The sequence below is a fragment of the Ornithorhynchus anatinus genome, chromosome 7, assembly GCF_004115215.2.
Source record: "Ornithorhynchus anatinus isolate Pmale09 chromosome 7, mOrnAna1.pri.v4, whole genome shotgun sequence".
Lineage (NCBI taxonomy): Eukaryota > Metazoa > Chordata > Mammalia > Monotremata > Ornithorhynchidae > Ornithorhynchus > Ornithorhynchus anatinus.
This window is the reverse complement of record NC_041734.1, coordinates 5583566-5595705: the sequence shown is the minus strand read 5'-3', so window position 1 is coordinate 5595705 and position 12140 is coordinate 5583566.

Here is a 12140-nt window from a genome sequence, read left to right as displayed (position 1 = left end):
ACAGGAACTGGACTCATGGGGTTCACTAAGGGGAGGGGGGCAGGTATTCAATCTCTATTTTACAGATGAGGCTACTGAGGCCCGGAGAAGTCGGCACTTGGTCAAGGATACATAGCAGGGGAGTGGCAGAGCCGGTACAAGAACTCAGGTCTCCTAACCCTCTTTATCAGCCAATTAATGTTATTCATTAAGTGCTTACTGGGTCCAGGGCACTGTACTAAGCCTTTGAAAGAGTACAACACAACAGAATAAGTAGACCCAATCACTTCCCTAAAGGAGTTTACAATTCAGTGGGGGAGACAGTAAAATAAATTACATGTTGGAGAAGAACTCTCCCAAGCGTTTAGAACAGTGCTCTGCACACAGTAAGCCCTCAGTAAATGCTACTGATCGATGGAGAGGTGCTCAGACTGAAATGTATGTAAGTGCCGTGAATGTTGCGGTGGGAATGTTTCACTAAGCCACAGTGCCTCCCAATTTGCCTCCTGGGATCTACCAGTTTCCTGCACTTCTTTGGCCACCCGACCCTCTCTTGTGAAGGTCTCCGGACTACCTTCCCGAACCTCGGATCACCCCCACCCCGGCCCGTGGCCCCAGGAAAGCAGTTGGTGGGAAACAGCCCAACAGCATGCGCTTCCCTTAGAGAGGCATGTGCCGGTCTGACCCGTTCCTTCCTTCTCTATGACACTAAATGCCAATAGCTGAGGTGGAGAGACTTTGCCTCTTCGTATGACTTTTCCCTGGACTGGACATTTCATTAGAATCCCAAATTGCCTAACAGGGAGTGGGAGGTGGCTGCTGCTAGTTTGGGGTTCTCATTCTCTCAGATGAGCCATTAGGAATATTTTACTCGGTGAGGGAAATGCTCTTGGCCAAACTCGGGTCCCCGTGCCACTGATTTTGGAGCCGCCGCCAGAATTAAATTTTAGTCCCGGAAGCGCCCCAGTCATATTTCCTCTCTTTGACACCGTGCCCAATCGCTAATATCAAGTTAAACCATATCCTGTTGCTTTCTGTTAATTAGACACGTGATACTTCAACTAGACACGATATGATCCATTCAACAAGCATCTGAAAATCCTCATCCTTTTTACCCCCTTTGACAGAATGCAATGTGTCACGGGAAATCGGAGGTTCTAGTGAGGTGTCTACGTAGGTGTCCTGCGGGGTTGTGGGTTGATGGGGTGGGTGGGGATTAGGGGGCAAATGCTCAGATGTATGTCCAGAGCTTCTGCGGAGAATACGAGCCCCAACGGTAGTGTATCACCTGAGATCTGCTTTCCTCTCAGAGGACGCCACTTTCCTCCACATTATGAAAGAAGAATACCAGAGGGGTATGGGTTCAAGGGCAAAATAGACTAAAGGACTAGACTAAATAGACTTGTTGTCAGCAAGGTGATAGATTACCCCAGAAGTGCTTTCCTGCTACCTTCTCACCCCCTCCCGCCTCTGTGGTTTATATATCTCCTCCATTTGTTTGCAGGTTGCCTGTGGTTTTTTTGTCTGTTTTTCAATGGTATTTGTTAAGCGGTTACTCTGTACCAGGCACTGTTCTAGGTGCCTGGGGCAGATTCAAGGTAATTAGGTTGGACACGGTCCATGTCCCAAAAGATGCTCACGGTATTAATCCCCATTTTACAGATGAGAAACCTGAGGCCCAGAGAAGTTAAGTAATTTGCCCTAGGTCACACAGCAGACAAGTGGCAGACTGGGATTAGAACCCAGATCCTTTGACTCCCGGGCCCGTGCTCTATCCACGAGGCCATGCTGCTTCTGGGAGAGCTCAGAGTTAAAGGGGCTTGCTTGGGACTGGGCAGGCTGTCTCCTGGATCAGCGCCGCAAGGCTTGGCTTTTCATGATGCACTGAAATTCCTTGGCAGGATTTCCCGGTCTCCACGGTTAGCGGTAAAATTGTCCCGCTCCGTAGCTGAAATCCTCCAAAGATGCAGGCCGATGACTCACCCCAACTAGGTTTGAGTTTTGGATGCTTCAGACCTCCTCTTGGAGGAGTTAGCGAACCGGGTAGTGCAGTGCAGATGGGACGGGGCTCTGCTGATAGAGCCCAGATCCAAAGGCACAGAAGCAGGCACTTCCCCTTCCCCTTCCCTCAGCCCAGGGTGCCTCAGTGGTACTGAAAAGCCCCCAACCTGGGCATTCCAGCCAGCTGAGCCTGTCCACTCTGACCCTGCTTCCCTGTGCCCTCAGTTGTGAGATCATACGATCGATGCCTTCCTCACCAAAATAGAAATAATAATAATGGTTTTTGTTAAGTGCTTACTATGTGCCAGGCACTGTATTAAGTACCGGGGTAGATATAATCAGGTCTCACATGGTGCTCACAGTCTAAATAGAAGGGAGAACAGGTAGTGAATCCCAGTTTTGCAGATGAAGGAACTAAGGCCCAGAGAAGTTGAGTGACTTGACCAAGGTCACACAGCAGCCAAATGGTGGAACCGGGATTGGAACCCAGGTCCTCTGACTCCCACCTCCTTGCTCTTTCCGCTAGGCCATGCTGCTTCTCAAAATCTCAGTTTGCTACTGGCAAATCAAGTTTCCTTGTAGGCCAAGATCTGGAATTCTGCAAAAGCCCGCCACAAAGGATTTTTTCAGAAAACAAATAGCTTTATCCCTTTACATATGGCAGACCATGAGATAAAAATCATCTAACACAAATAGATGCCACCTTTAATGATAAAGCTCAGTGTATACACTCCTCTCTTCCCTTCTAACACATCTAAATGAAACATCAATAGATTTTCGTTGTAAATACTGTAGAAGAAATACTGAGACTGACAAAACCATGCATGTCAACAATAGTGTTAAAACCAATGTGCTTAATTAAAAAAGTGAAGTCAATTAAAATCAAAATAACAGTGCAGCATGTACAAATGCCGGAATAATCATTAGGCCTTGCTGAATAATGGAGGAGTATAGAATTTTTTTTAAATGAAACAGCAGGGGTGATACATTACACAAAGCAACAATCTACAACAATATGACAATTGAATTACTTCAGCTCCATTAGGCAGGTGCAGAGGAATAATTAACATGAATTTCTCCAATGAAAAGGAAAAAAAAACTTTTTTTTATCTAATAACACTAACCACCATATTCCCCCCACCCCCCAAAGATAAGGAACTATGAGAGCGAGCAGGGTGATTAGAAAGAGCAGAAGCGGGTTCAGGATGCTTTCTGTTTATCCCCGGTGAGAATGCGGTCCATGACAGGGCATTGAAATGTACACAGAATATACACATGAGAATCCGAGCATCGAAACAAGTCTCCCTTGACGTACTTTTAACTTTTCCTTTTCAGTCAACTGCCTAGGTTGCATCACTGATTGCCTGTTAAGGTTAAAAGCAAAAATGGAAAGAATGTGCTGTAGTTTTTGACTGCCTAATCTCTTTTGGTTGTGCAAGGTACCCAGAAAGCTGCAAGCAGTATTTGATATCTATTTCCCCACCTCAAATTCAAAACAAATTGTGACCTCCAGTTTGGAAGTGAGAGTGGGGCTGGCCACTCAAATGCCAGTAGGAACGAAAGTCAGCGTCTCACTTCTGCATGAAGGGCAAACCGTTTAATATCTCTGCTGCGTCCTCTGCCAAAAGGAACATCCCATGTTAAAACAGCCCTGATGAAAATCTTCCCCTTACATTTCTTTCCAAGATAAATGACTGTGCAGTTTAAAAAAGGAAATAGTTGAAATTTTTGATTCCTGGCCTTACCATTAAGGAAATAAGGAAGCAAAGCCCTTTGTGTCAGGTGACCTCTTCAATTTAGGTGGATCTAAATCAAGTTGATATGAGCAGGGAGTCTTCAAAGAGTGGACCATGGCGGGATTTAGAAAAGAAAATAATTGTTTGTACTTATGCGAGGTCTTTCATCCGGTGAGCTTGAAAAGCTGCGTAAATATTGTCTCGTTCTCCTCACAAGTCTGCAGAGGAAAACCAGCTCCATTTGCTGACATCCAGAAAGTTTGAGGGGGGTCTGGCCTTGTTCTTCTAGGGGAGTCTGGGACCAAGTCGGGGGCCGAGGCAGGCCCAGCTTGTACCCGGTCTGTGATAAAATGGTTCAGCCGGGAATTGAGCCAACCAGAGGACCTGCCTGGAGGCTTCAACTGAAAATTCCTTTGAGAATTCAGAGCTCTCCACAGCATGGCCAAGTGAAGAGAGCTCGGGTCACCTAGGTTCTTTCTCAGCTCTGCCACTGGCCTGCTGGGTGACCTTGGGCAAGTCACTTAACTTCTCTGGACCTATTTTCTCATCTGTGAAATGGCAATAAAATAGGTTGTGATCCCCGTACATAGCACGTAATCAGCACTTAATAAATGCTGTAAAGGTTAAGCTGAGGTGACTGACTGTGTTTGTCTTCATTTAGATCCTCTTAGGAGCAGAGGAACTGTGAAACCTCAAAAAGTTTTACAGTCCAGCTCTCAGGGATTCAGGAGCTGCTGATTTGGTTTATGGATTATTTAGGTCTTTGGCTTTTTTTTTCTTTTCTCTCTGAGAACCATTTTGGGAGGGAAGGAAGGGAAGGAATGGAGGGGAGGAAGGGAGGGAGGGAGGGAGAAAAGGAAGAAGGGAGGAAGGGAGTACGTAGTTTACAGTTTTGCGTCGGCCCCGGAAAAAAAGGCACCATATTTTTCAGCAAAGGGCAGGAGGCCCAGGTCTGCAGAGCCCAAAACGGAGAGCTAACAGTGGTAAGTGATGGGGCCTGTGAGAGGAGAAGGAGAAGGTCACCGTATGCAGGTGGGAGCATGTTTGAGGCTAAATTTCAGTGTAAAGTCCAGCCACTTCAGCATCTCCCCCCAAGCCCCTAATACCTCAGTCTCCATATCAGAGAGGCAGCATGGCTCTGTGGAAAGAGCCCGGATTTGGGAGTCAGAGGTCATGGGTTCTAATCCCGGCTCCGCCGCTTGTCAGCTGTGTGACTTTGGGCAAGTCGCTTCACTTCTCTGTGCCTCAGTGACCTCATCTGTCAAATGAGGATTAAAACTGTGAGCCCCACATGGGACAACCTGATCACCTTGTATCCCCCCAGCGTTTAGAACAGTGCTTTGCACATAGTAAGTGCCTAACAAATGCCATCATTATTATTATTATTCTCTGTGCCTCAGTGACCTCATCTGTCAAATGGGGATTAAGACTGTGAGCCCCACGTGGGACAACCTGATGACCTTGTATTCCCCGCCCAGCACTTAGGACAGTGCTCTGCACATAGCAAGCCCTTAACAAATGCCATCATTATTATATTAACACTTTCCCCCTTCACTCTGTCCCTGGAAAATTGACCACTGTCTTGAGTAATGCAAGGTTGGATGAAAGGAACCAAGTCCTGACCTAGATATAGATGTATATAATCCTGACCTATATAGATATATCTATATCTATATCTATATATACCTATATATACATGTATAAAGCAGTTGGGGGGGGGGGTCTCTTCTTGTCTCCCCCAGGGTGGGCCTCAGACTCCCTCTCCCCCCCTCACCCGACCCACTTTGGAAACATTCCACAGTGCAGGGCCTAGCCGCAGCCCCGGCTGTGGGCACAGCGGAAGAAGAAATGGTGATTTCAGCCCGTCGTATCCGGTGATGATGTTCCACACCAAGAGCTGATGCTCCCCGCTGTCGTGGGGGCCAAGGAGGGACGATGAGGCTCAAACGGTCCCTTCCAGGCCCATGGATGTGGAAAAGGTTCCGGACAGCGCAAGTCAGGTGAAGTAATTGTGTGCGGGTTTCTGGGGGCAGCCCCAGCATCCTCCCTCCCACTGAGACTCCAGAGGAGGACGTGGTGTCAGGAGGTGGTGTCACTCACTGGGATCCGGGGCCCAGGGAGGCAGAGGCCGTGACAGCGACCCACGAGTGGCTGAGTTTCCACGCTTTCCCCGGGGGAAGCCAGTGCCCGGTGGCATGGCCCCTGAGCCTGGGTCTGGCTCTGCAGGAGGAAGGGGAGAAAGGAGAGTGTGAGCAGTTTCTCAAGGAAGTAAAGCAGGTGCACCTGTGGAAAGGAAACCTGGAGCAGCTGTTGTGACAGTTATCAATTCACTCCATTAAGGCCCGGGGACAAGTCAAATAGTAGGCTTAATTCACGTAGGGCACAATGCCAGGTCATATGGTGATAAAAGAGGAAGTGCCATGATCCTAAAAGGAAGCAAGGACATATTCTGGGAATAAATGATCTTTGCTGATCACCTTAGTATACACAGTTCTTGCTCTCTAGGAGATTACACTCTACTAGAGCTGAGGCACCACAAAAGGAAGTTTTCATACAAGGGCTTCACAGGGTAGGCCAAATTCAGGCACCGACCACTGGTTGATCCCTGTCCCCCACCAGGAATGTGCTGGTTGGTCACCTTGAAAGAAGGGCACCTTCACTGGGCAGCAAAGAGGAGTTGGCCTCAAGTGCAGCCCAATGAGGAGTCGGTGTCATGCCTGACATGCATGTTGCTTCCATCCATTCTGACACCTGACGATTCTGACACACATGTTGTTCCCGACATGCATGTCACTTTTGACATGGGTTCATAAGGTGGTTTCTGAATCTGTTAATCACAGCTGAAATCAATTAATTGATTAATTGGTTGCAGCTGAGATCAATCATTATTAATCAATCACAGCGGAAATCAGTTAATCACAGGTGAAATCAAGTCATTAATCACAGCTGAAATCAATTAATCTTTCTGGCCATGTTTCATTTTCTGGGGGGTGGGCGGGAGGGAGGGAAGGAAGGAAGGAAGGAAAAGAAGGAAGGACCAGCCACGTACCTGACTGGGCAAGGGTGATTCTGTAGGGAATCTGTTAGTGTTGGTGTTGGATTTCAATTCTCTTGCTGATTCTGTTCTCCATTGTCTGGAGGTGGTGGTCGTAGTTATGTGTCTACCAACTTTGTTATATTGTACTCTCCCAAGTGCTTAGTACAGTGCTCCACACACAGTAAGTGCTCAATAAACCTGATTTGATTGATAGTAGTAGCTTTGGTATGAGTAGCAGTCGTCGTAGTGATTGTATCCATTGAGTACTCACTAGGTTCTCCCAGTTGGGAGAGGTCAACACAAGGAAGTTATGCATTCTCTGATGTCATGGAATTTACCCTCAGGAATTGTCTGTGCTAATATGTTGAGAGAAAATGAGGTTCTCCCCGTTGTCCTACGACGTGGGGGTTGCAATCCTGTGAAAGGTCATGTTGAGGAAAACTCACATTGCAGTACCCCAGCCTGATGTCACACGCATGGGTGCGACTGTTCTGTCCAGCACCGCATCACACCGAATCTGGATCCATAAATCCGCCAGTGGGTCCTGTGCAAAACACCTAGTGAAAAGAGGTATTCTGGCAAAACTGAGTTTGTCGTGTTTCACTTTGGTCGTTAAGCTCGCTCATGAGGTTCAGCCTGGACTCACATGAGGTTCCCACAGTAATATAAATGAATAAATTACAGATATGTACTTAAGTGCTGTGGAGCTGGGATGGGGAGATGAAGAAAGGGAGCAGGTCAGGGTGACACAGAAGGGAGCTGAAGAAAAGGAAAAGATGGTTTAGGGAAGACTTTTAAGTGGGGGGAGAGTCGGTGCTTTCGAAGCAGGCATCTGTTTTCAGAGTGGTCGGGAAAGGCTGTGTCTGCCGCATCTTGAGCTCTCGGGCCTCTGGTGCTGGGATGCTTGTTGCTGGTAATAATACTAATGTGTGGTGTTTGTTAAGTGCTTAATGTGTGCCTAGCACTGTACTAAGCATTAGGGTAGATAGAAGATAATCAGGTTCCAGATGGGGCTCTCAGTCTAAGCAGGAGGGAGAACAGGGATTAAATCCCCATTTGGCAGATGATGGAATTGAGGCATAGAGAAATGATTTGCCCAAGGTTACATAGCAGGTGAGGAGTGGAGCTGGGTTTAGAACCCAGGTCCTCTGATTTCCAGGCTAGTTTTCTTTTCTCTACAAGCAGCATGGCCTAGTGGAAAGAGCACGGGCCTAGGAGTCAGAGGACCTGATGCTAAACCCAGCTCTGCCAACTGCTTGCTGGGCAAGTCACTTTAATTCTCTGTACTGTAAAGTGGGGATTAAATCCTACTCCCTCCTACTTAGTTCGTGAGCCCCAAGTGGGACAGAGACTGTGTCCAATCTGATTAACTTGTATCTAGAACAGTGCTTGACACATAGTGAGCACTTAACAAATATCATAAAAATGATAATACTACTTTAATAATAACGCTGCTTCTCTAGCTCCGAGTTCATGGTCTTCTTGGAAGCCTTTGGAAGCCTTTGTTTCCATAGAACCAACTGACCTCTCGATTCTCCTATCTCGGCCACACTTACAAATGTGAAGGGTTTGGAAAGTTGGGGTGTGAGATGCTAGGTGAAGTAGATGGGGCTGAATTCCAAGATGTGGAAAAACCACAAAACCCCAGAGCTCGGGCTGGCCCTGGTCAGCAGGGTTTTAACACCTATCTGGAAAATCTACCCTGCCTGCTAACTCACCAGCTGACCTTTCTCAAATCAAACTAGGAGATAAGAAATCATGGTGTGTTTTTTTTCTTGGTATTTTTTAAGCACTTACTATGCACTAGGCACTGTACTAAGTGCTGGGGTAGATACAAGCACATCAGGTTGGACACAGTCCAGGTTCTACATAATAATAATTATGGTATTTGTTAAGCACTTACTATATGTCAGGCACTGTACTAAGTGATGGGGTGGATACAATCAAATCAGGTTGGACACAGTCAGTCCCTGTCCCACAGGGGGCTCAGAGTCTTAATCCCCATTTTACATAGGAGGTAACTGACACAGAGAAGCTAACTGATTTGCCCAAGGTCACACAGCAGACAAGTGACATAAGTGGGAATAGAACCCCAGATCCTTCTGACTCCCAGGCCCGTGGTCTATCCATTAAGCCATGCTGTTTCTTGATTTCTGATTGTAATCAGAGAAAACACAGGACCAAAACCCACTGGATCTCATTTGTGTATGCAATTTCAGAAGTAGGTGCAGCTTTGAATTCCTCCTTGCCATTCTCCCCTGCTTCAGGATAAGAGTGGAGACAAGGACAAGTGGTTTAGGAGGCTACATTAACTTCCTTTACAGTTAGGGGCTTGCATTCCTTTGTGGTCTATGAGTCTTTTGATTTCTCTGCCATCCTTTTGATTGTCTGATTCCATTTCTGCAAGGCTATTGTCTGTCTCATTTTTCTGGCATTTTCTTTCTTCTTCCAAATCCATGAAAGGTTTCCCTAAAGCCCCAATTCCTCTGAAACCTGAGAACAGTTATTGGGATTTCAGGAGAGTCAGGGCTCTATAGGACACTCGTACAGAAGAAACAGTACTGGGGAGTTTGGGCATATGTTTATTGAGTTTGATTTTAGACTTTGCTTCAGATATTTTTTTTTCTCTGGGTACACCCACGCACCCTCTCTCGGGCCAGCCGCCAAATCATCACAGTGGATATGGAAGCTGCCTGGGTTGGGGTTTGAAACCTTCTAATTCCAGGCTCGGAAAATGGTATGAGTGCTTCATGCCCAAAGTCCACTTGAAGCTGCCCTTCCAGTGAGTAGACACAGGCAGGGATTTCAGGATGCACAAGGCAATCGGACCCACCCTCTCCCACTCCACAGACTGGCAATCTCTCCTGACTGTGTGCTAGCCAACCTGGCCTGAGGAAAAAAAAAAAACCATTTTTTTTCTGCTCAGAACTGAAAAAGGCAAATTTTGGCACCTTAGCGATAGGTGTGAAATTCGTAATTAACCCTTGGAAAAAAGCTTTAATCTCTTCCCGTCTCTAGGAATCTATACCCTGAAAAATATTTCTTGCGCCTGACTTTCTGCACCAACACATTTTTCCTGCTTTAATCTTTAAACTTAAAAAGGACCCTGCTGTAATTACCTAATGCCTTTTTTCACTGAGGTCTACAAGCAAATGGTAATGAGGGAATGGATTTGGTTTATTCCAACTTGATTTTACATTCTGGAAAGGTCATTTGCTGGCCCAAGGATGCTGTGTTTCTGAGGGACACACTCTCACTAACCCAGCCCCCTTACAATTTGCTGAAGGGTTCATGGCAGCTAAATTTGGACAAAGATTCTGTCATCTGTCTGATCCTCTCCTGTTTGTTCCTAACCTCAACTTCCTCACGGACCAGGGAATAGCACTTAGGGTGTCAATTGATGCTACCTATCTTGGGAAAGTTCTGCCGCGTAATAGTTTGGATTTCTGAGCCCAGGCTCCTGGGCAGAAGCTGAGCCCTGAGCCGCAGTTAGGGGTTGAAAGGGGTTGAAAGGTTTTAATGTCTTTCAGAGTGTCTCTGAGGAATAAGGAAACAGGGTGGATGTAGCTTCCTTTCAGGCTGTAAGCTCGTTACGGGCAGGTAACGTATCCACCAACTCTGTTGTATTCTCTCCCAAGCTCTTAGTACAGTGCTCTGCACACAGTAAGCACTTAATAAATACTATTGAATGAATGAATGATTCAGTGGTATTTATTGAACATTCACTAGATGCAGAGCATTGTACTAAGAGCTTGGGAAAGTACAGCAATAAAGAGGGACAGTCCCTGCCCACAACGAGCTCACTGTCTAGAGGGGGGAAGACAGACATCAATGCAAATAAACAGACATCAGTATAAATAAAAATGACAGATACATAATAATAATGTCGGTATTTGTTAAGCGCTTACTATGCGCAGAGCACTGTTCTAAGCGCTGGGGGAGATACAGGGTAAGCAGGTTGTCCCAAGTGGGGCTCACAGTTAATCCCCATTTTACAGATGAGGTAACTGATGCACAGAGAAGTGAAGTGACTTGCCCACAGTCACACAGCTGACAAGTGGCGGAGCCGGGATTCGAACTCATGACCTCTGACTCCCAAGCCCAGCCTCTTTCCACTGAGCCACGCTAAGTGCCGTGGAGCGGGGAGACGGGGGAAGAGCAAAGGGAGCAAGTCAGGGTGACGCAGAAGGGAGTGGGAGGTGAGGAAAAGTGGGGCTTAGTCTGGGAAGGCTTCTTGAAGGAGATGGGCCTTTAGTGAAGCTTTGATGAGGGGCAGAGTGATTGTCCAGCCGACTTGAGGAGGGAGGGTGTTGATTAATTGATTCCTCTCCTCATCCGGGGCTCTCTTAGGTATGGACTCCACTGTAATTAGACTCATAGACAATCCTCCCAGGATAGTCTACACGGGATGCTCCTTGCAGGTAGGCAATGTTGTTGTCTGCTGACTCTCTTGTACTCTCTCAAGCACTTAGCACAGTGTCCTGCACATTGTAAGCCCTCAATAAATCGCATTGATTGATTGATGCCAGGCCAAAGGGTCATCTAGCCTTTGTCCTAATCCGTGTCTGGCAATTCAGAAAATGTAGGAGAAATGAGCCCAGTTGGGTCTCCTGACCACTCCACAGAGTTTGCTAACTGTTGCCAGCAGGAAGAGAACTGTCCCTGGTACCCATCCTCACTGTTCTTCTCCTGAGAGGAGAAGGACAGTCAGTCAGTGGTACTTATGGATCCCTCACTTTGTGCAAACACCATACTAAGCACTTGTGAACGTACAATACAGCGGGTAGATACAGTGCCTCCGCTCAAGGCTGTAGAATTTATGAGCCAAAGTCAGGGAGATAGCTACCCTTCCCCGACTAAGCCCTCACTTCCTCTTCTCCCACTCCCTTCCGCGTCTCCCTCGCCGTCGGATTTGCCCCCTTCGTCCATCCCCCGCTCGACCTCACAGCACTTACGTACGTAGCCATAATTTATTTATATTAATTTCTGTATCCCCCCCTCGAGACTGTAAGCTGATTATGGGCAGGGAAATTGTCTACCAAGTCTGTTCTAAAGTACTCCTCCAAGTGCTTAGTACAGTGCTCTCTCTGCACAAAGTAAATACTCAATAAACGATCGATTACCTTGACCCACCCAATCACGTTTGGCAGGAGGACGGGGCTCTGGCGGCGACGGGGAGCTGGCCGGGGCAGGCACTAAGACTTCAGGGAAGGGGACTGGGGATCGCAAAGGGTCTCGGTCTTTCATCCAGGGCGGTTTTGCCCGAGGCAGAGAAGTTGCCCAAAGATAAACTTTTTCCTATTGAATTTGAATCCGTCTTCTTGTGGTCCTGACTGCACTCATATTGTTCGCTGTGGCTGTCCTCCCCTACGTAGTCTGGGAGGCCT